This window comes from Bos grunniens, chromosome 15, assembly GCF_055505025.1.
Source record: "Bos grunniens cultivar Pamir isolate PY7600 chromosome 15, Bosgru_T2T1.0, whole genome shotgun sequence".
NCBI classification, from domain to species: Eukaryota; Metazoa; Chordata; class Mammalia; order Artiodactyla; family Bovidae; genus Bos; species Bos grunniens.
The window spans coordinates 57,448,425-57,472,443 of NC_141179.1; the positions used below are offsets into that span (position 1 = coordinate 57,448,425).

General features: G+C 38.5%; 1 protein-coding gene across 7 annotated transcripts in view; it reads left to right on the forward strand.

Annotated features, from left to right (window-relative positions):
• The window catches only part of ANO3 (anoctamin 3), a 496,934-nt gene that overhangs the window by 68,883 nt on the left and 404,032 nt on the right, over nt 1–24,019 (forward strand). The window contains exon 1 of one of the 7 annotated variants that reach the window (XM_086340921.1): nt 10,940–11,033. The exons of the other annotated variants lie outside the window; for them this stretch is intronic. The gene's annotated coding sequence lies outside the window, so the exon portion shown is untranslated. Of the gene's footprint in view, nt 1–10,939; nt 11,034–24,019 lie in introns of those variants that run through there. 7 annotated transcript variants of the gene reach the window in all.

The following is a 24,019-nucleotide window of genomic DNA, read 5'->3' on the forward strand; positions in this document are numbered from 1 at the left end:
CAATAGGTAAAATTCACCCCCATGTTCCAAAGAATGATGCTGGGAACACTTACAGATTATAAAACACGGCTGCTTCCCTTTACACATCTTTCAGCGCATCTAAATATAAGACAATACAGGAGATTAACAGGGAAGAAAGACTGAAGACTCACTCGTGTACACAGGAAAGTGTTAGCCTGCTGTATCCTCTGCACATCTTCCCAGTGTGCTTCACCTCTATCTCAAACCAAATGTGGCCAAGTAAAATGGCAGTTGAATCAAAGTTACCAATTCATGCCTCAAAAGGCATTGTTTAAAACTCAAGCTTAAATTTTATGTGTCCTCTTCTAGTAATTTTTGTTCCTTCACCTGTTAAAAGGAAAATCTAAAAAACTTTTAAGAAAAATGGAGGTACATGCATAGATGAAAAGGGAGGAGATAACAAGAAATAGTGATAGACAATAACAATATATTGCTGTGGTTTCTCAATTACAATTCAACTTTTATGGTTTAGTTTTCTATTGAATATATCATAGGAAACTATTTCTGATTGAGCTAAAGATATTATCAAACATAATTTGATTATACATTTGGAAATTTGGTTTAATTAGTAATTTGGAGCTTTTAAAATATGGGTTTATATGGATGTGATAGTCTTTTTATTGTACTTCCAGTTTATATTACTTGAATCTTGCATATGTGTGAACAATTCATCTTGCAGTCAAAATGTCACCTCTCCCTGTTCCTAACAGGATACATGATTCTATCCATCCATCTCCAAATGCATATATTATATTATTAGAAATACTGCATATTTAGAATTTCTCTTAAAAAAGTCAGAAATCTGGTATTTGTTAATCAACTTGGTTTGCAGTTCTAGGTAAACTCATTATTATTATCTCTATTTGCACTACTTTTTATAAAAATATCAACACTGTTTCCTTTCTGGGTAGTATCAGAACAATTTAGTTTATATTTTAATATAAACTGATTTCCCTAAGGAAAAGAGAAGGTGACGTGGAGAGGACATCAGCATAATTATTATTTGACAAATGAGAATGATTTTATCTTCTTAGTACAAAGCTGTTTTAAAGACTGAAGAGAAAAATGCATTCAAGGACAAAATAATTGGAATATTCTCAATCAAAACTAACTCAAGGTTAGTGAATTATTTATTCACCTTTAGGGATTAGTTGTGCAGAGGTTTTGACATGCTGGGGCATTATGTGCTCTTAAACATTAAGTTAGGCATTGAGCAGATGAATGAACATACAAGAAAGAAGCATTTTAGTGTGCACTTTGAGCTTTGCTAATTTAATAACTAATTTAACTGTTTCAATTAATTATAGTTGATTTCTAAAATAAAGTCAAATTAATAGGGAATTTGATGCCCAGAGAAATAATTTTATAAGGATTAAGGGTTTAAAAATAGTTTTTTAAAAAGTATAAATTCCTTATAATAAATCAGATTCTTAAATGTAGAGTTAATATTCTAAGTTTTGGGGTTTTTCTGTAACCTTTAGAAGTTTGGAAGAAAAACCTCAGCAGTAGTTTTCTTTTGTATGTGTGCATAATTGCTTTATTAAACATTGATGTGGGTTTAAATTCACATTTTTCTCTCTCATCAGCCATCTTGCATGAACCTTCAACTTCTCTGCTCTTCCAAAGTTTCTTCATCTTTAATGATAATAATAATAATGATGATGACATTAATAAGAATAAATTCATTAAGTACTTGGTGCCAGGCATTGTTTTACATGCTTTTCATAATTTGATTTATTTAATCCTCATAATGGGTCAATGAAGAAGTTGCTATAATTACAGAAGAAAGAGCTGACGCACAGAGATGTTAGAGGTTGCCCAAGGTCGGTTACATCTACTTTGTAAGTGGCAGATATGAAGCAGGGGTACTGCAAAGCAGGGGTACTGCAAAGATGGTTCATTTGCTCTTAATACCCACACTAGGTTACATCAACGTCAGTAAAAGGTAGAACTTGTAAAGGTGACATTTCACTTTGATTAATATAATCCATTAGAGGTCTACACTGAAATCTCTATGGGCTAATGATATCAAACTTTGTGTGGACGATACACATGGTTAAAGATATAGTACTAAGCTTTCACACTTTATTTGCTAAGCATTGATCATGGAGGCTCTCCACAGAGAGCCACACTTCTGCAGATCATTTGATTGCAGGGAACTGAATGTTTTATAAAATATAAAAATAAATGTCAAAACTAAAATATTTCCATATAATATGAAAATGATGTTAGCCCTCACTAAAGGAAAAATAAAGTTCTAAGGTATCCAAGGCATCTTTTTAAAGATTATTTTGATTAATATTTTTAGTTTTACACAAACATTTATTGTTTTACATACATATTTATAAAATCAAAGCAGTTAGCACGTCCTTGTCTTAGATCTGAATGAAGCAACAGCCTCAGGTACAGCCATCATGAGACACAACAGTCAGAAGAAAAAGATATTGAGGTGATTTTGCTTTTCTAATATTTTTAAAGTTTTCTGATTCATTAAGTTTGTTTCATTTTATAGCACTGTATAATATGCAAGACCTTTAATTTGTATTTTGAGGCTTTGCTTCAGCAGATCTCCTCTCTTTTCCTGTTTCTTCTGACTATTGATGAACAACGAGGACTGTTGTTGCTCTTGTGGAGTAGAAGAAATGGGTGCCGGTGGTGGGAACAGATGTACTTGGTGTGACTCTAGCTTTTTTTTTTTTTTATTGAGGGATACTTGCTTTACAGAGTTTTGTTGTTTTCTGTCAAACCTCAACATGAATCAGCCATAGGTATACATATGTCCCCTCCCTTTTGAAGCTCCATCCCATCTCCCACCCCATCCTACCCCTCTAGATTGATACAGAGCCCCTGTTTGGGTTTTCTGAGCCATACAGCAGATTTCCGTTGGCTATCTATTTTACATATGGTAATTTAAGTTTTCATGTTACTCTTTCCATACATCTCACCCTCTCCTCCCCTCTCCCCATGTCCATAAGTCTATTCTCTGTGTCTTTTTCTCCATTGCTGCCCTGTAAATAAATTCCTCAGTACCATTTTTCTAGATTTCATATATATGTATTAGAATATGAATATTTATCTTTCTCTTTCTGACTCACTTCACTCTGTATAATAGGTTCCACCTCATCAGAACTGACTTAAATGCATTGCTTCTTATGGCTGAGTAACATTCCATTGTGTGTATGTACCACTACTTCTTTATCCATTCATTTGTCAGTGGATATCTAGGTTGCTTCCATGTTCTAGCTATTGTAAATAGTGCTGCAATGAAAAATGGGATATATGTGTCTCTTTTTTTTTTATTTATTTTTATTTTATTTTTTAACATTACAATATTGTATTGGTTTTGCCATATATCGAAATGAATCCACCACAGGTATACACGTGTTCCCCATCCTGAACCCTCCACCCTCCTCCCTCCCCATACCATCCCTCTGGGTCATCCCAGTGCCCCAGCCCCAAGCATCCAGTATCGTGCATTGAACCTGGACTGGCGACTCGTTTCATATATGATATTATACGTGTTTCAATGCCATTCTCCCAAATCATCTCACCCTCTCCCACAGAGTCCAAAAGACTGTTCTATACATCAGTGTCTCTTTTGCTGTCTCGTATACAGGGTTATCGTTACCATCTTTCTAAATTCCATATATATGCGTTAGTATACTGTATTGGTGTTTGTCCTTCTGGCTTACTTCACTCTGTATAATAGGCTCCAGTTTCATCCACCTCATTAGAACTGATTCAAATGTATTCTTTTTAATGGCTGAGTAATACTCCATTGTGTATATGTACCACAGCTTTCTTATCCATTCATCTGCTAATGGACATCTAGGTTGCTTCCATGTCCTGGCTATTATAAACAGTGCTGCGATGAACACTGGGGTACACGTGTCTCTTTCCCTTCTGGTTTCCTCAGTGTGTATGCCCAGCAGTGGGATTGCTGGATCATAAGGCAGTTCTATTTCCAGTTTTTTAAGGAATCTCCACACTGTTCTCCATAGTGGCTGTACTAGTTTGCATTCCCACCAACAGTGTGAGAGGGTTCCCTTTTCTCCACATCCTCTCCAGCATTTATTGCTTGTAGACTTTTGGATTGCAGCCATTCTGACTGGCATGAAATGGTACCTCATAATGGTTTTGATTTGCATTTCTCTGATAATGAGTGATGTTGAGCATCTTTTCATGTGTTTGTTAGCCATCTGTATGTCTTCTTTGGAGAAATGTCTATTTAGTTCTTTGGCCCATTTTTGATTGGGTCATTTATTTTTCTGGAGTTGAGCTGTAGGAGTTGCTTGTATATTTTTGAGATTAGTTGTTTGTCAGTTGCTTCATTTGCTATTATTTTCTCCTATTCTGAAGGCTGTCTTTTCATCTTGCTTATGTGTCTCTTTCCATTTTGGTTTCCTCAGGGTATATGCCTAGATGTGAGATTGCTGGGTCATATGCTGGTTTTGTTCCTAGTTTTTAAAGGAATCTCCATACCGTCTTCCATAGTGGCTGTATCAATTTACATTCCCACCAACAGTGCAAGAGCATTCCCTTTTCTCCACACCCTCTCCAGCATTTATTTTTTGTAGACTTTTTGATGATGGCCATTCTGACTGGAGGAGAAGGCAATGGCAACCCACTCCAGTACTCTTGCCTGGAAAATCCCATGGAAGGAGGAGCCTGGTAGGCTGCAGTCCATGAGGTCACTAAGAGTCGGACACGACTTCATTTTCACTTTTCACTTTCATGCATTGGAGAAGGAAATGGCAACCCACTCCAGTGTTCTTGCCTGGAGAATCCCAGGGATGGGGAGCCTGGTGGGCTGCGGTCTATGGGGTCGAACAGTGTTGGACATGACTGAAGCGACCTAGCAGCAGCAGCATTCTCACTGGTGTGGGGTGATATCTCATTGTAGTTTTGGTTTGCATTTCTCTAATAATGAGTGATGTTGAGCATCTTCTCATGTGTCTGTTAGCCATCTGTATGTCTTTGGAGAAATGTCTGTTTAGGTCTTTTCCCCACTTTTTGATTGGGTTGTTTGTTTTTCTGGTATTGAGTTGTATGAATTGAAGTGAAGTTGCTCAGTAGTGTCTGACTCTTTGCGAGCTCATGGACTGTAGCCCAACAGGCTCCTCTGTCCATGGGATTTTCCAGGCAAGAGTACTGGAGTGGGTTGCCATTTCCTTCTCCAGAGGATCTTCCCGACCCAGGGATCGAACCCAGGTCTCCTGCATTGTAGGAAGACGCTTTACCATCTGAGCCACCAGGGAAGTCCCTTTGTTTGTGTATTTTGGAAATTAATCCTTTATCAGTTGTTTCATTTGGTGTTATTTTCTCCCATTCTGAGGGTTCTCTTTTAAACTTGATTACATTTCCTTTTCTGTGCAAATCTTTTAAGTTTAATCAGGTCCCATTTGTTGACCTTTGTTTTTATTTCCATTACTCTTGGTGGGAGGAGGGGGTCATAGAGGAACTTGCTTTTTGATTTATGTCATTGAGTGTTCTGCCTATGTTTTCCTCTATGAGTTTTATAGTTTCTGGTCTTATATTTAGGTCTTTAACCCATTTTGAGTTTCTCTTTTTGTATGGTGTTAGGAAGCGTTCTAATTTCATTCTTTTACATGTAGCTGTCCAGTTTTCCTAGCATTATTTATTGAAAAGGCTGTCTTTGCCCCATTGTATATTCTTGCCTCCTTTGTCAAAAATAAGGGACCCATAGATGCATGGGTTTATTTCTGGGCTTTCTATCTTGTTCCATTGGTCTATGTTTCTGTTTTTGTGCCAGTACCATACAGTCTTGGTGACTGTAGCTTTGTAGTATAATCTGAAGTCAGGAAGGTTGATTCCTCTAGGTCCATTATTCTTTCTGAAGATTTCCTTGGCTATTCAGGGTCTTTTGTCTTTCCATATTAATTGTGAAATTTTTTGTCCTAGTTCTGTGAAAAACGCCCTTGGTAATCTGATAGGGATTGTATTGAATCTGTAGATTGCATTTGGTAGTATAGTCATTTTCACAATATTGATCTTTCCTACCCAGGAATATGGATATCTTTCCATCTGTTGATGTTACCTTTGATTTATTCTATTCAGAGAAGGCAATGGCACCCCACTCCAGTACTCTTGCCTAGAAAATCCCATGGATGGAGGAGCCTGGTAGGCTGCAGTCCATGGGGTCGCTAAGAGTTGGACACGACTGAGCGACTTCACTTTCACTTTTCACTTTCCTGCATTGGAGAAGGAAATGGCAACCCACTCCAGTGTTCTTGCCTGGAGAATCCCAGGGACGGGAAGCCTGGTGGCCTGCCGTCTATGGGGTCGAGCAGAGTCGGACAGGACTAAAGCGACTGTCATAATTTTCTGTGTACAGTTCTTTGGTCTCCTTAGGTAAGTTTATTCCTAGATATTTAATTCTTTTTGTTGCAATGGTGAATGGGATTGATTCCTTAATTTATCTTTCTGATTTTTCATTGTTAGTATATAGAAATGCAAGTGATTTCTGTGTACTGGTTTTGTATCCTGCAACTTTGCTAAATTCACTGATTAGCTCTAGTACTTTTCTGATACTATCTTTAGGCTTTTCCATGTACATTATCATGTCATCTGCAAACAGTAAGAGCTTTACTTATTCTTTTCTGATCTGGATTCTGTTTATTTCTTTTTCTTCACTGATTGCTATAGCTAGGACTTCCAGAGCTATGTTGAATAATAGTGGTGAAAGTGGACACCCTTGTCTTATTCTTGATCTTAGGGTTTTTTTTTTCACCATTGAGTTTTTCACCATTGAGAATAATGTTTGCTGTAGGCTTACCATATATGCTCTTTACTATGCTGAGGTAGGTTCCTTCTGTGCCCAATTTTGAAGAATTTTAATCATACATAGGTGCTGAATTTTGTCAAAGGCTTTTTCTGCATTATATGGTTTTTATCTTTCAATTTGTTAATACGGTGTATCACATTGATTGATTTGTGTATATTGAAGAATCCTTGCAGAGACATTACTTTGTCAACAAAAGTCCATCTAGTTAAGGCTATGGTTTTTGCAATAGTCATGTATGGATGTGAGAGTTGGACTATAAGGAAAGCTGAGCACAGAAGAATTGATGCTTTTGAACTGTGGTGTTGGAGAAGACTCTTGAGAGTCCCTTGGACTGCAAGGAGATCCAACCAGTCCATCCTAAAGGAGATCAGTCCTGGTGTTCATTGGAAGGACTGATACTGAAGCTGAAACTCCAATACTTTGGCCACCTGATGCGAAGAGCTGACTCATTTGAAAAGAACCTGATATTGGGAAAGATTGAAAGTGGGAGAAGAAGGGGATGACAGAGGATGAGATGGTTGGATGGCATCACCGACTCAATGGACCTGAATTTGGGTAAACTCCAGGATCTGGTGGTGGATAGGGAGGCCTGGCGTGCTGCGGTTCATGGGGTTGCAAAGAGTCGGACACGACTGAGTGACTGAACTGAACTGAACTGAACTGATTTTATCTTTATCAGAGGAACTGCTTCGTTCTTCTGCTTCAGATATTCTGCTATTGATTCCTTCCAGAGTATTTTTAATTTCAGTAATTGTGTTGTTTGTCTCTGTATGTTTATTCTTTAATTCTTCTAGGTCTTTGTTAATTGACTTGCATTTTCTCGATTTTGTTTTCAAGGTTTTTGATCATCTTTACTATCATTATTCTGAATTCTTTTTCAGGTAGTTTGCCTATTTCCTCTTCATTTATTTGGACTTCTGTGTTTCTAGTTTGTTCCTTCACTTGTGTAGTATTTCTCTGCCTTCTCATTATTTTTTTTAATTTATTGTGTTTGAGGTCTCCTTTTCCCAGGCTTCATGGCTGAATTCTTTCTTCCTTTGTTTTCTGTCCTCCTAAGGTTGGTCCAGTGGTTTGTGTAAGCTTCCTATAGGGTGAGATTTGTGCTGCATTTTTGTTTGCTTTTCCTCTGATGGGCAAGGCTGAATGAGGTGGTACTCCTGTCTGCTGATGACTGGGTTTGTATTTTTGTTTGTTTTTTAGATGAGGTGTCCTGCACAGGGTGCCACTTATAGTTGGGTGATGCTGGATCTTGTATTCAAGTGGTTTTCCTTTGTGTGAGTTCTCACTATTTGATACTCTCTAGGCTCTGGAGAAGGCAACTGCAACCCACTCCAGTACTCTTGCCTGGAAAATCGCATGGATGGAGGAGCCTGGTAGGCTGAAGTCCACGGAGTCTTGTCAAGTCAGACACGACTGAGTGACTTCACTTTCACTTTTCACGTTCATGCATGAAGGAAATGGCAACCCACTCCAGTGTTCTGCCTGGAGAATCCCAGGGGCGGGGGAGCCTTGTGGGCAGCCATCTATGGGGTCGCACAGTCGGACACGACTGAAGTGACTTAGCAGCAGCAGCACAGCAGGGTTAGTTCTCTGGTAGTCTAGGGTCTTGGAGTCAGTGCTCCCAAGGCACTCCAAAGTCTCGGGGCTTGATCTCTGGTCAGGAATGAAGATTCCACAAGTGGCTTGTTATGGAATTAACTGAGATTAAAACAAGTATCCAAAAATGAGAAACCAAAGATGAATTCCAGACAAATGACAGTTACAAAATCAGGCAAATAATAACTAAAATAATGGAATATACACATATACATATACACCCATGAACAAAGTGAGATAGTCCAACAAAAATAAAGTACAGTAGATTTACCTAGTGAACAAAGGAAATCAAAAATTATATGTACCAGTTAAGAACAAAACTAACTAAAGCACAAACTGGAAATCAATACTAAAGCAAGGTGCCAAGTGGGAAATAAAACAGTGAGAACAAAGCTAGCAAATATGTTGAGAGGAGAGGAAAGAAAGAAAATAAAGAAAAAAATAGATACCTGAAGTTAAATAGAGGTAGATTAAGAAGATTTATATACATTAAAGATTAACTGCAGTGGGAAAAGAACAGTAGGAAAGGCAAAAAAGGAATAAATGTAGAAAAAATACTATGCTTAAAAATTAAAAATATAAAAAAGAGAAAAGAATAAAGAAAAATGAAAACAAAAAAAAAGGAAAACTCCACAAAACTGCAAAAGCCCAACCTAGAGGCAGAGGTTTATAACAACAATAAAAAGTATGCTGAATATACACATACACATATATACCCATAAGCAAAATCAACACAGTTCAACAAAAATAAAGTACAATAGATTGACCCAGTGAACAAAGGAAACCAAAAATTATATCTACCAGAACAAAAGACAAAACCAACTAAGTACATACTGGAAAACTGAGCTAAAGCAAGGTGCCAATAGGGGAATAATAAAGCAATGAAAATAAAACTTACAAATATGTTGAGAGGAAAGGATTGAAAGAAATAGATAAGAAGTTAAATAGAGGTAGATAAAGAAGATTTATAAACATTAAAGATTAACTGCAAGGGGTAAAAAAACTGTAGGAAAAGCAAACAAAGGAATAAATGTAGAAAAAATACTAATAAGTTTAAAAAATTAAAAATTGAAATCAAAAAAAGAAAAAACAAAAAGGAAAACTACACAGAATGGCAAAAACTCAATGAAGAGGCAGAGGTTTGTAACAGCAATAAAAAATGTGATTGAGGGGGAAAAAAGAGCTCAAAAGCTTAATTATATTTCATAGTGCCAATAAAATTGACAACTACGACAGAGGGGGGAACAAAAGGAAAAGGAAAAAGAAATCCAAAGGAATTCTAGAGAACAAGTCAAAACATTAGAATAATAAATGTATTTCTTGAGTCACTGCTGTCAGAATCCTTTCCCTTGCTGGGAGTCACAGTCCACTTCACCTCCCTAGGATGCCCTCCAACACTGTGCTGATCTCTGGACAGCTGAGCTCTGGGGGCAGCTCAGATTCTAATCTGGTCCTACTCCTCTGTGTTCTTGCTTCCAATGTCCACAGCTATCAGAGCTAGTGCATTTTCTTTTGTGGGAGCTCTCAATGACCTTTTGCATATTCCATAGACACAGAGTCTGCCTAGTTGATCCTGTGGATTTAATCTGCAGCTTGTACAAGTTGTGGGAAAGTTTGGGCCTTTTTCCTCAGCCACACTGCCCCTGGGTTTCAATTACGGTTTTATTTCCACCTCTGCATGTGGGTTGTCCACTGGAGTTTGCCCCTGAGGACTTGAGTTTGCCCCTATGAGGGCCAGGTGTAGAGGTGGTGCAGCTGCTTGGGTCGCAGGGGTTCTGGCAACACCAGTTACTCACTGGGGTTGGCGGCTAGGCCAGCAGGAAATATAGGGCATGTCAACCAGTATTGGCTAGTACACTCCAGTATTCTTGCCTGGAAAACCTCAACCCCCCGCCCCCCCACCCCAACCCCGGAAGAGAAGCCTGGCAGGCCACAGTCTACAGGGTCACAAAGAGTCTACTACTGAAGTGACCCTGTGCACATAGACGCAAGACTTTTTTTTGCCTGTTCAGCTCTGCCCCAGTGAAGTTGAGTGTGAAGGTAGAGCAGCTGCTTGACTTGCAGGGACCCTGGCGGTGCCAAGTGTGCAGGGACACGGACTGCCTCTGCTGCAGGAGTAATGGCCCCATCAGAGTCTTTTTCCAAGCCTCTTGTAGCTCCCAATCAGAGGGCCTCTTTGGCCAGTCCTTCTCTGTACCTCTGCCCATTCAGGCACTTGGAGGGCTCCCTTGCCTAAGGTCCTTCTCTGTAGATCTGGGCATCAGGCACTTCAAGGGGCACCCTGGGTGGGGTCCTACTCTGTAGTTCAGTGCATCACGCGGTTTGATGGGCCAGCCTCTCTATTGTTTATTCAGCTGCCGATGCTGGCATGTGGGGAGACAGAGGCTATGGTGATGGCTCCACCCCTTATGCATGACTCAGCAGTATCACCTTGCTTCCTTGTCTGCCTGGCTTTCCTCCACTGGCATTTCCCGCTAGGATCTCCTCCCTCACATCCCCTCAATCTGTCTCTCCACAGTCAACAGCAGCCCTCACCCTGGGATCACTCCATAATCCCCAAATTCCAGCTCCCAGCTGCTGCGCCTTCCATGGGACCTCATCCCTGTCCAAGGTATGTATGGCTGTGGCAAAGCCTGTCTGATTCTCATTCCATTTAGGCTGCCACACATTAGCTGTTTCACTGTCAGCCTTAAATGTTTCTCCTCTGACTCAGACAGTTGCCCTGATATGAGTATCAGATCCCTGCTTCGGTTCCCCCACCTGCTGAGGGCAGGTCCAGTCCTACTAACACTCCTGTTTTTCCCCCTAGTTCCTTCATCCTACTGAGTTTTGCGTGATTCTATATGTTCTTTTCCTCTGGTCAGGTACTCCCGCCTGCTCTCAGGTGGTGTTCTGCATGCACTTTCGTGTCTGAAGGTGTATTCCTGATGTATCTGTGGAGAGAGAAGTACTCCACGTCCACCTACTCCTCCGCCATCTTGTTCTCTCTCTAGCTTGTTTTTTATCCTCAACTGGAATTTTCCTCACAGTTCAGAGTCTCATAAGAGATTAAGTTAGGGAGAAACCCGTGTTATAGGAAAAAAAAATGCTGAAATTAGAGTTGGAAGAAGTAGGTTCCAGGATGGGCTCTGTCACTTGGTAACTGCATAACTGCAAACGAGGTAAGTAACTGTTGGAGCCACTGTAGCTTTCATTGTGAAGTGGGAATAGCTTTGATCCCATAAGGCTGATATCAGTAGATTAGCTAACTGATATGAAAGCGCTGGGTAAACTGTAAAAAAATTGACTATATACAAATACAAAGTAAGTAGTAAACTAATATGGTGTAGTAGTGGTAGTGATAATATGGATAATAATAATTTAGTGACACTTATCACCTTACTTTGTATAACGACCTTTGGTATTGCTGTATCACAATGGGAGAGAAAATTCAGTTTCAGTAGCATCAGTGGATTCATTTCACATTTTATAAAGCAGCTGTTATATTCTTGACAAGGTCAAGAGTTGACTTTAAAGTTCAAGTAGAAATGTCCATGATATAAATAAGTCAGGTTTGCAGTGAGTCTTGGGATGGATGGATTGGGCTAAAAATATTCTTTAGTAGTTTATGGTAAAAAGCATTTATCATCTGCACTAGCCAGTTCATGAGTTTCTCATACCAAGGTAACCTAAAATCCAACTTATCTGTATTAATAGTGATTTTCACACATTTCCACATTTATCAAGAAAGAGGATCAATCTCCTGGGATTAAAATATTATATAGGTGAATCTGTTGGTCTCATGCCTCCCAATCACTGAGCCCTCTAATGATAGTAACACACTATTCTAGCAGAATCTTAACTCACTGACAACATTACCATTATCATGAATAGCTTTCTCTGTGAGGACAGAGAAGGCAGAACTATGGCACCACCTGCCATGTAGTGAGGAAGAACCTGTTAAGGAAAGACTAAAAGGAGCTGGTGTGGCAGACAGTTGAAATAAGGAGCAATCAGTTCTGACTTCCCTGAGAAAACTGCATTGAATTTTGGAATGTTAGACTGTTATCTCTTAATTACAACTTGAGCCCTTTTTCTTAAGGCTCACTGTATGAAAAGTCATATAAAATTTAAGATTATAATTTCCTTGAGATTGTGTTTTATAGTTCATAAATTGCCCTGATTAATAGTGATTTTTAGGGGAACAAAATTTATTTTCTACTAATTATTTTGCAATAGATAATTGATAACCCTGTTTGTGAAGCAACTCCCCACTAAACTCTCTAAATTGATATGAGTTGATCAAGTCCTATAAACATTTTAGTGTGAATGATATTAACTTATTCTATGTGAATGTGATGACAGCTAATAAATAGATACATTTTATAAATAAAGTGATAAACTATTGCCTCAACCAATCAATGATATCTTCTTCATAACTACAAAGAATGAATTTATTCATACTGGTTTTGTATATTTCTCATTTTTGTTAGGCATCAATCCTCTTCTCCCTGTCATCAAACATGCTGGTCAGATGCACTCCTAGTCACTCTTTCTTGACAATGTTTCTCTTGAAAAGAAAAATCTCTGGTAAATACTAGGTACCTGCAGCTGCTACTGCTGCTAAGTCACTTCAGTCGTGTCCGACTCTGTGAGACCCCATGGACGGCAGCCCACCAGGCTCCCCCGTCCCTGGGATTCTCCAGGCAAGAACACTGGAGTGGGTTGCATTTCCTTCTCCAATGCATGAAAGTGAAAAGTGAAAGTGAAGTCGCTCAGTCGTGCCCGACTCTTAGTGACCCCATGGACTGCAGCCTACCAGGCTCCTCAGTCCATGGGATTTTCCAGGCAAGAGTACTGGAGTGGGGTGCCATTGCCTTCTCCAATAGGTACTTAAAAGTTTGTAATTCTTGGATAAGACATTTTTTAAATTGAACTAAAGGCTGCTTCCTTGAGCATAAAACTCAGGAATAAAGAATAAAAATTTATGCAGCTAATGTATTCTAGGAGTAGAGTAGCTAAGAACTTGAGTTATTAGGAGGTTATGTTTTGGCTCAGAATTATTGACGGGAATTGTAAGCACTAGTTACTTGAACGTTACCACTTCTTTATTTCTCCATGGATTTTCTTTGTCTTTGTATGCATCTTTCATATTTGTGTACTGGCCCAAACACATGTTCCTACATAACAAAAATACTACTTCTGTGATTTCATACACAATAGGAAAAAATTCTATCTTAATTCAAATTGAAGCCTTCAAATATATGTAGCTACATAAATTTCCCCAAGCCAATATTTCATGTTGTTCTTTCTAGTCTGACATCCACCTCCATCAAGCCATTTTCTAAAATATTGAGAATATCAGAAATATATAGCAAGCACCTTTATACTAATCAGCATTAATTTAATGGTTAGTATATGAAATATACAGAAACTGCAGTCCACGGAATTGCAAAGAGTTGGACACGGCTGAGCAACTGAACAACAGCTGTCTTCTCTTATGTTAGCAGATTTTTTAAGCTTATGAATATTTACCTACGTTTTCAGGGATTTTCAGTTATATATTTCTCAGGAACATTCTTAATAAAAACATAGTCACATGAGCAACTTTTGCACCTTGATTCAACATCTGATGAGAGCAACAGTTACTTCTTTCCTCAGTAATAAGTCCCTTTATTTAAAATACCTTCTAAGCATCTGTATATCATGTGCCATAAATAGCGTGCATTCCTAATTTACAGGAAAGGTTCACTTTTGTTCTGTGGTTTGAAGAAATTTGGGGAAGAATGTGAAAAGAGTTAGATTTTGGAGAAAAATTTATAAAAGTGGTTAAAAAGTGGAGGAAAGCAAGGTTAGACAGTGGGAAAAAGTGGGGGCAAATATCTTTCTTGTTTTGACCTAATCAAAATTCTTTCCATGAAATAAGAAGATTTCTTATGAAATAAAAAAATAAATTGTTGCAGTAACTCAAAAGGAGAATACTGATTTTGATAAGGTAATTTTCTGGTACTGTCCTGATAAATCACTTTCAGGTCTATTCAGTTAGAACACATCATTCACTTGGTAGTAATTGTCCTTTATCATTTGAACATGTGGACAGAAGTGGGAGAACCTTGCTTACAATTTTGTAGGAACTATAGGGAAAGAGACGCTAATTCTGAGATTACAAGCACTAAGGTGTGATCACTCACCCAGGGGCAGACATCCTGGAATGTGAAGTCAAGTGGGCCTTAGAAAGAAAGCATCACTACTAACAAAGCTAGCGGAGGTGATGGAATTCCAGTTGAGCTATTTCAAATCCTGAAAGATAGGGCTGTGAAAGTGCTGCGCTCAATATGCCAGCAAATTTGGAAAACTCAGAAGTGGCCACAGGACTGGAAAAGGTCAGTTTTCATTCCAATCCCAAAGAAAGGCAATGCCAAAGAATGCTTAAACTACCACACAATTGCACTCATCTCATATGCTAGTAAAGTAATGCTCAAAATTCTTCAAGCCAGGCTTCAGCACTACATGAATCGTGAACTTCCAGATGTTCAAACTGGATGTAGAAAAGGCAGAGGAAACAGAGATCAAATTGCCAACATCCGCTGGATCATGGAAAAAGCTAGAGAGTTCCAGGAAAACATCTATTTCTGCTTTATTGACTATACCAAAGCCTTTGACTGTGTGGGTCATAATAAACTGTGGAAAATTCTTCAAGAGATGGAAATACCAGACCACCTGACCTGCCTCTTGAGAAACCTGTATGCAGGTCAGGAAGCAACAGTTAGAACTGGACATGGAACAACAGACTGGTTCCAAATAGGGAAAGGAGTACGTCAAGGCTGTATATTGTCACCCTGCTTATTTAACTTCTATGCAGAGTACATCATGAGAAACGCTGGGCTGGAAGAAGCACAAGCTGGAATCAAGATTGCCAGGAGAAATATCAATAACCTCAGATATGCAGATGACACCACCCTTATGGCAGAAAGTGAAGAGGAACTCAAAAGCCTCTTGATGAAAGTGAAAGTGGAGAGTGAAAAAGTTGGCTTAAAGCTCAACATTCAGAAAACGAAGATCATGGCATGTGGTCCCATCAGTTCATGGCAGACAGATGTGGAAACAGTGTCTGACTTTATTTTCTGGGGGCTCCAAAATCACTGCAGATGGTGACTGCAGCCATGAAATTGAAAGACTCTTACTCCATGGAAAGGAAAGTTATGACCAACCTAGATAGCATATTCAAAAGCAGAGACATTACTTTGCCAACAAAGGTCCGTCTAGTCAAGGCTATGGTTTTTCCAGTGGTCATGTATGGATGTGAGAGTTGGACTGTGAAGAAAGCTGAGCACTGAAGAATTGATGCTTTTGAACTGTGGTGTTGGAGAAGACTCTTGAGAGTCCCTTGGACTGCAAGGTGATCCAACCAGTCCATCCTAAAGGAGATCAGTCCTGGGTGTTCTTTGGAAGGACTTATTTTGAAGCTGAAACTCCAACTTGGGCCACCTCATGCGAAGAGTTGACTCATTGGAAAAGACTCTGATGCTGGGAGGGATTGGAGGCAGGAGGAGAAGGGGATGACAGAGAATGAGATAGCTGGATGGCATCACCGAATCGATGGACATGAGTTTGAGTGAACTCCGGAAGTTGGTGATGGACAGGGAGGTCTGGTGTGCTGCAATTCATGGAGTCACAAAGAGTTGGACAAAACTAAGCGACTGAACTGAACTGAACTGAAGGATATTATCAGTCTGGCAATATCAGTTGCCACTCTATGGGAAAAGTAGTCTTAAGATTACTCTTCCCATACAGTGATAAAGCTGACCTCAATGTAAACTTGGGAAAAGTTCAAATTTTCTGCTTTTTTTAATAAAATAATGATAATTATTTTAAATGATATATTTTGATTGATGTACAGGTTAATAAGGGTGAGATTAAAATGTTTGTATATCTGACATGATTTTAAAAGGTCTGTTTTAAAGAATTAGTCTTTATTCATTTAAATTTGCACCTCTCTCTTCAAAGTACATTGCACTGAAATATGTCTTGATTTGATTTCTGTTTGGACTAGTGCAAGTTTAATTAGATTTCTGAATCCAGAAGTAATTTGGTTTCTCCACATATGACTTTTAAGGGCAAAATAGCTTTATATATTTGTTCTGAACACTAAAATAAAAATGAAAGTCAGTTTTAATTTTGCAAATCTTTTGGTAATAGAGAGTTTTGAAAGGTAATTTTCACATATATGACCTTTCATGTTATATCAGCATGTAAGTGAAAGTCACTCAGTCATGTCTAACTTTTTGCGATCCCATGGACTGTATAGTCCATGAAATTCCCCAGGCCAGAATAGTGGGGTGAGCAGCCAATCCCTTTTCCAGGGGTTCTTCTGGACCAAGTATCGAACAGGGGTCTTCTGCATTGCAGGTGGGTTCTTTACCAATTGAGCTATTTATATCAGCATACCAATTTCCAAACAAAAGTTTCTCCCTTAAAAATTGCAATGCAATATATTATGCCACTTTACTAAATTGGAAAAGAAATATAAAACAAGTTACAAGTATTACCTTTGTCTAAACCTTATAAATATATTTGTGAATGTAAATAGGCTCCCCTTGTGGCTCAGCTGGTAAAGAATCTGCCTGCAATGTGGGAGACCTGGGTTTGATCCCTGTGTTGGGAAGATCCCCTGGAGAAGGGGAAGGCTATCCACTCTGGTATTCTGGCCTAGAGAATTCCATTAACTGTATAGTTCATGGGGTTGCAAAGAGTCGGACACAACTGAGCAACTTTCACTTTCGCTTTCGTGAATGTAAATAAGTACCAACATTGATTTATGTTTTTCTGTTTGGGAGATTAAGGATGGGCAGTGGTGGTACTTGTAAGATAGGCTGTCATCTTCTAGTTTTCCATGAATTCACAACTGCCATGCTTCATTATTTTCTTTCCGATGGATAACTGTTGATTTAATACTTAGTCATGGATTCTGGCAAAAGTATTCCACATCAAAATAAATATCATCACTGTTAACTAGCAATATTTGAACATGTCCAGCTACATCCAGAGACACAAACTTGGGAATAGTCTGATTCCTTTTTATACTCCATCCTCTACTCATTATTTTTTCCTTCTCCTTATCAACATAATATTTTTAAAATAAACTTTTCAGAAAAGATTTAAATTTATAGAAAAATCCAGGGAATAGTATGAGGAATTCTCATATACACCACCCCTAGTTTTCCCTGTTATTAAATTTTGCATCAATTTGGTGCATTAGTAAAATTAATAAACAGATATATTATTATCTAAATTCCATACTTCATTCGGATTCTCTTAGCTTTTATTTGTATTCATTTTGTTGTTTCAGAACCTCATTCAGTAAAACACAATGCTTGTGTTTGTCGTTTCAAAGATCCCCTTGAGAAGGAAATGGCAACCCACTCCAGTATTCTTGCCTGGAGAATTTCTTGGGAATTTCAAGGACAGAGGAGCCTGGCAGGCTACAGTCCATGGGGTTACAAAGAGTCAGACACAACTGAGTGACTCACACATTAAAGCTACTGTTAGCTGCGACAGTTTTACAGGCTTTCCTTGTTTTTGATGGTCTTTACAGTTTTGAGAACTGGTCAGCTATTTTGTAGAAAGTCCCACAATATGTATTTGTCGTATACTTACCTCATGTTTAGACTGGGATTATGTGTTTGAGGGAGGAAGACCACAGAGGTAAAATACAATTTTCATTACAATGTGTCAAGGTTATACTATCAACATTACTTGCCAATGTTGAAATTAACCTGGATGAAGTACTGTTTGTCAAGTTTAGAATGTTTTCATTTCTTTCCTTCTTTACCATAGAAAAGACTCACTAAAAGTATAAATAGCCCACACTTACGGAGTAGCAAGTTGTTTTCATCTCCTTTAAGGAGTAGCATTCAGATAAATTATTTGGAGGTCTTCTTTATGGGTGATTTGTTCATTTTCCCTCATTTGTTTAAATACTCCGCTGTTTTTATCAGTATGGAAACATGCATAGTTATTTTATATTTTAAGTTTTAATACAGTATGGCTTCAGTTGTTCACACTTTGGCCATCTGGAGCTGTTGCAACTGTCTCCAGTGTCACCTTGCTGTACTACTACTGTTCTGAGTATTTGTTTTTCCCCTTATGAAACATTCTGCACTTTTAGAGAATACAAGATACTACAGACTCTTCTTGTATATTTCTTTCCCCAGTCCTTCAGCAAGCCATTTTTCTGAAAACTCTTATTCCGTTCATTGAAGAACAAATGGAAACCAACATCTGGGTGTTAAGTATGCTTATTAGTGTTCTAATATCATTGCTGTTAGGCTCTCTCAGCTGAAAGTACAGTGAACTATATGTATACATAATAGCCTGTATGTGTGCATCTATCTGTAAATATTTCAGTGTGTAGCGGTATCCATCTATGTTAAACTGATCCATTCCATGAGTCACTGTAGCCTCCTCCTTTGTTTATCTGTAACAATCAACTCTCAACAATGAGAAACTTGACTTGTACCATGTACTGATACCATCCATTTACTGATTTATTTTTCAATGCCAGCATACATATATAGTGTTACTGGAATTGTTAGCCTAAACCCCCAACAGAAAGAACTTTGTCCACTAGAGTACTGTACCTATGTATAGCCTCTTGCCTTTAGTCTTACAGATTTCTTTCATTTTCAAACTTGTTTACGATAGCAACGTTTTCCTTTACTCTCTTTAGTTAGGATGTTTCATTTATTGCAATAAATGTAATTGGCTTTGTTACATTCTGCCTTCTTTCCTGAAGACACTCTATTCAGATTTTTTTTTTTAATTTGCATGTTTTAGGGTTTGTTCTTTGTGTCACAAAGTTCTAAAGGTTTAAATAAATGTGTTCAGTTCAATTGCTCAGTGTTCAACTCTTTGCGACCTCATGGACTGCAGCACCCCAGGCTTCCCTGTCCATCACCAACTCCTGGAGCCTACTCAAACTCATGTCCATTGAGTTGGTGATGCCATCCAACCATCTCATCCTCTGTCATCCCCTTTTCTTCCCGCCTTCAATCTTTCCCAGCATCAGGGTCTTTTCTAGTGAGTCACTTTTGCACATCAGGTGGCCAGTGTATTGGAGTTTCAGCCTCAACATCAGTCCTTCCAATGAATATTCAGGACTGATTTCCTTCAGGATGGACTGGTTGGACCTCCTTGCTGTCCAAGGGACTCTCAAGAGTCTTCTCCAAGATCACAGTTCAAAAGCATCAATTCTTTGGCGCTCAGCTTTCTTTATAATCCAACTGTCACATCCATACATGACTACTGGAAAAACCATAGCCTTAACTAGATGAACCTTTGTTGGCAAAGTAATGTTTCTGCTTTTTAATATACTGTCTACGCTGTTATAGGTATAGGCTAGGCTAGTACACAAATAAATGTGTACTGTCCTGTATTCCACCCAGTATCATAGATAAAACTTTAACTGTATGCCATTGTACTCTACTCATTAAACTTTCCCTTACCCTACACTTGGCAATGACCACTCTTTTTTTTTTTTTTTTTCTACCATCTTTATAGTTTTTTTACATTTAAAGGAATGCTGAGTAATTTGGAGTCATATCATATGCAGCCTTTTCGGATTGACTTCTTGCATTTCACCAACATGCATTTAAGGTCCATCTGTGCTGTTTTGTGGCTTGATTAGCTTATATCATTTTGTGGCTGAATAATGTTCTGTTGTATGTACATGCCACAGTCTTCTTAGCCATTTACTTACTGAAGCCTATTGTGAATACTTCTAATTTGGGTGGTTATGAATAAAGCTACTATAATTTTCATGTGAAAGTTTTGTGTGGACATATTTTCAGTGAGTTTAATAAGCACCTCAGAGTATGATTGCTGGAATGTATGGTAAAATTGTACTTAGCTTTGAAATAAATAGCCAAACTATTTTCCAAATTGACTGTACCATTCTGCATTCTCACCATCAGTGAGTGAGAGTTCCTATTGTTCTGCATCCTGGTCAGCAATTTATGTTGCCACCCCTCCACACACAAAACATTTAAAAAATTTTTTTAAATGTTTGAAGTGATATTTAGTTTTTGTTTTAATTTATAATTCTCTCATGACAAGATCTTGAGCATCTTTCATATGTTTATTTGCCACCAAAACATCTTCTTTGATGAGGAGTCTAGTTGTCTAGTCAGATCTTTTGCCAAGTTTTTTATGGTGTTAGTTTTATTATACAGTTTTAAGAGTTATTCCTGTGTTTTGCATACAAGTCTTTTATCAGATATTTACTTTTCAAGTATTTTCTCCAAATCCGTGGTGTCTTTCTCTTCCATTAAGTGTCATTTCAGAGCAATAGTTTAAAGTCCAAGTTATCAGTTTTTCTTCCACAAATGGCACTTTTGGTGGTGTATCATACAGATATTCTCCCTTATTATCTACCAGAAGGTTTATAGCTTTATGTTTAGTTCTATAATCTAGTTTGAGTTACTTTTTGTGAAACATATAACCTGTGTCTAGTGTACAGACAGGTGATGAAAACTTTGTAGCATTTCTTGACTGTAGGGGAAGGGATTTAAAATACTTCTCTCTGTCTCTGTCTCTTTTTGCCTGAATTTCAAGGAGTCTGAATGTCTTCATGTATTGCCAACAGACTGAGGTAATGAGGGCCTCTCCCATGTCATATACCTTCAGATGGGAGTTAGGTGGATAAAGTAAAGATTGGGGAGTCACAGTGAGAGATCACAGACTCTGAATTCAGATGATCTGTTCAGAATTCCAAGTCTATCTTTTACTAGCTAGTTGACCCTGGACAAGTTTTTGTACAACCTCTTGTATCTTGGTTTCTCCATCTGTTCAGTTCAGTTCAGTTCAGTTCAGTCACTCAGTCATGTCCAACTCTTTTCTACCCCATGGACTGCAGCACGCCAGGCCTCCCTGTCCATCACCAACTCCCATCTGTACAATGGTGATATTAGTCTGTATTCATGCAGATGATGTAAGGTCAAATTAATATTTGTTAAGTGCTTGGAGGAAAACCTGGGACATAGTACATGTTATAACAATATTTGAAAAGTATTTGATATATAAATGCAAATTTAAATTCAAATTATCTCTAGATATTTGTTATTTTTTTTTAACATTTAACTTAAAAAATAAAACCCTTAGTCATTAACGATATGTGGTGTGTGTGTGTATATGTATATGAATGTGTTAGTTCCTTTCTGAATGATTGGAGTTGGGAGGTTGGGAGGTTGGTGTCTGTGTTCATGCATGGACCAGCATGGAAAATGGAGGATGTAATTTGCATTGGGACCAATGTAATAACTAAGGACATTGAACTGCAGGCAGGAGAATTCAGGATACTCGTGGCTTGTATGATTTAGCTATCCTAGGCAGGTCAGGAAGCAACAGTTAGAACTGGACATGGAACAACAGACTGGTTCCACATAGGAAAAGGAGTACATCAAGGCTGTATATTGTCACCCTGCTTATTTAACTTATATGCAGAGTACATCATGAGAAACGCTGGACTGGAAGAAGCACAAGCTGGAGTCAAGATTGCCGGGAGAAATACCAATAACCTCAGATATGCAGATGACACCACCCTTACGGCAGAAAGTGAAGAGGAACTCAAAAGCCTCTTGATGAAAGTGAAAATGTAGAGTGAAAAAGTTGGCTTAAAGCTCAACATTCAGAAAATGAAGATCATGGCATCTGGTCCCATCACTTCATGGGAAATAGATGGGGAAACAGTGGAAACAGTGTCAGACTTTATTTTTTTGGGCTCCAAAATCGCTGCAGATGGTGACTGCAGCCATGAAATTAAAAGACGCTTACTCCTTGGAAGGAAAGTTATGACCAACCTAGATAGCATATTCAAAAGCAGAGACATTACTTTGCCAACAAAGGTTCGTCTAGTCAAGGCTATGATGTTTCCAGTAGTCATGTATGGATGTGAGAGTTGGACTGTGAAGAAGGCTGAGCGCTGAAGAATTGATGCTTTTGAACTGTGGTGTTGGAGAAGACTCTTTTTTTTTTTTTATTCAATTTTAATTAAAAAAAAAATTATACATGTGTTCCCCATCCTGAACCCTCCTCCCTCCTCCCTCCCCATACCATCCCTCTGGGTCGTCCCAGTGCACCAGCCCCAAGCATCCAGCATCGTGCATTGAACCTGGACTGGCATCTTGTTTCATACATGACATTTCACGTTTCAATGCCATTCTCCCAAATCTTCCCACCCTCTCCCTCTCCCTCTCCCACAGAATCCATAAGCCTGTTCTATACATCAGTGTCTCTTTTGCTGTCTCGTATACAGGGTTATCGTTACCATCTTTCTAAATTCCATATATATGCGTTAGTATACTGTATTGGTGTTTGTCCTTCTGGCTTACTTCACTCTGTATAATAGGCTCCAGTTTCATCCACCTCATTAGAACTGATTCAAATGTATTCTTTTTAATGGCTGAGTAATACTCCATTGTGTATATGTACCACAGCTTTCTTATCCATTCATCTGCTGATGGGCATCTAGGTTGCTTCCATGTCCTGGCTATTATAAACAGTGCTGCGATGAACATTGGGGTACACGTGTCTCTTTGCCTTCTGGTTTCCTCAGTGTGTATGCCCAGCAGTGGGATTGCTGGATCATAAGGCAGTTCTATTTCCAGTTTTTTAAGGAATCTCCACACTGTTCTCCATAGTGGCTGTACTAGTTTGCATTCCCACCAACAGTGTAAGAGGGTTCCCTTTTCTCCACACCCTCTCCAGCATTTATTATTTGTAGACTTTTGGATCGCAGCCATTATGACTGGTATGAAATGGTACCTCATAGTGGTTTTGATTTGCATTTCTCTGATAATGAGTGATGTTGAGCATCTTTTCATGTGTTTGTTAGCCATCTGTATGTCTTCTTTGGAGAAATGTCTATTTAGATCTTTGGCCCATTTTTTGATTGGGTCATTTATTTTTCTAGAGTTGAGCTGTAGGAGTTGCTTGTATATTTTTGAGATTAGTTGTTTGTCGGTTGCTTCATTTGCTATTATTTTCTCCCATTCTGAAGGCTGTCTTTTCACCTTGCTAATAGTTTCCTTTGATGTGCAGAAGCTTTTAAGGTTAATTAGGTCCCATTTGTTTATTTTTGCTTTTATTTCCAATATTCTGGGAGGTGGGTCATAGAGGATCCTGCTGTGATGTATGTCAGAGAGTGTTTTGCCTATGTTCTCCTCTAGGAGTTTTATAGTTTCTGGTCTTACGTTGAGATCTTTAATCCATTTTGAGTTTATTTTTGTATATGGTGTTAGAAAGTGTTCTAGTTTCATTCTTTTACAAGTGGTTGACCAGATTTCCCAGCACCACTTGTTAAAGAGATTGTCTTTAATCCATTGTATATTCTTGCCTCCTTTGTCAAAGATAAGGTGTCCATATGTGCGTGGATTTATCTCTGGGCTTTCTATTTTGTTCCATTGATCTATATTTCTGTCTTTGTGCCAGTACCATACTGTCTTGATAACTGTGGCTTTGTAGTAGAGCCTGAAGTCAGGTAGGTTGATTCCTCCAGTTCCATTTTTCTTTCTCAAGATCGCTTTGGCTATTCGAGGTTTTTTGTATTTCCATACAAATTGT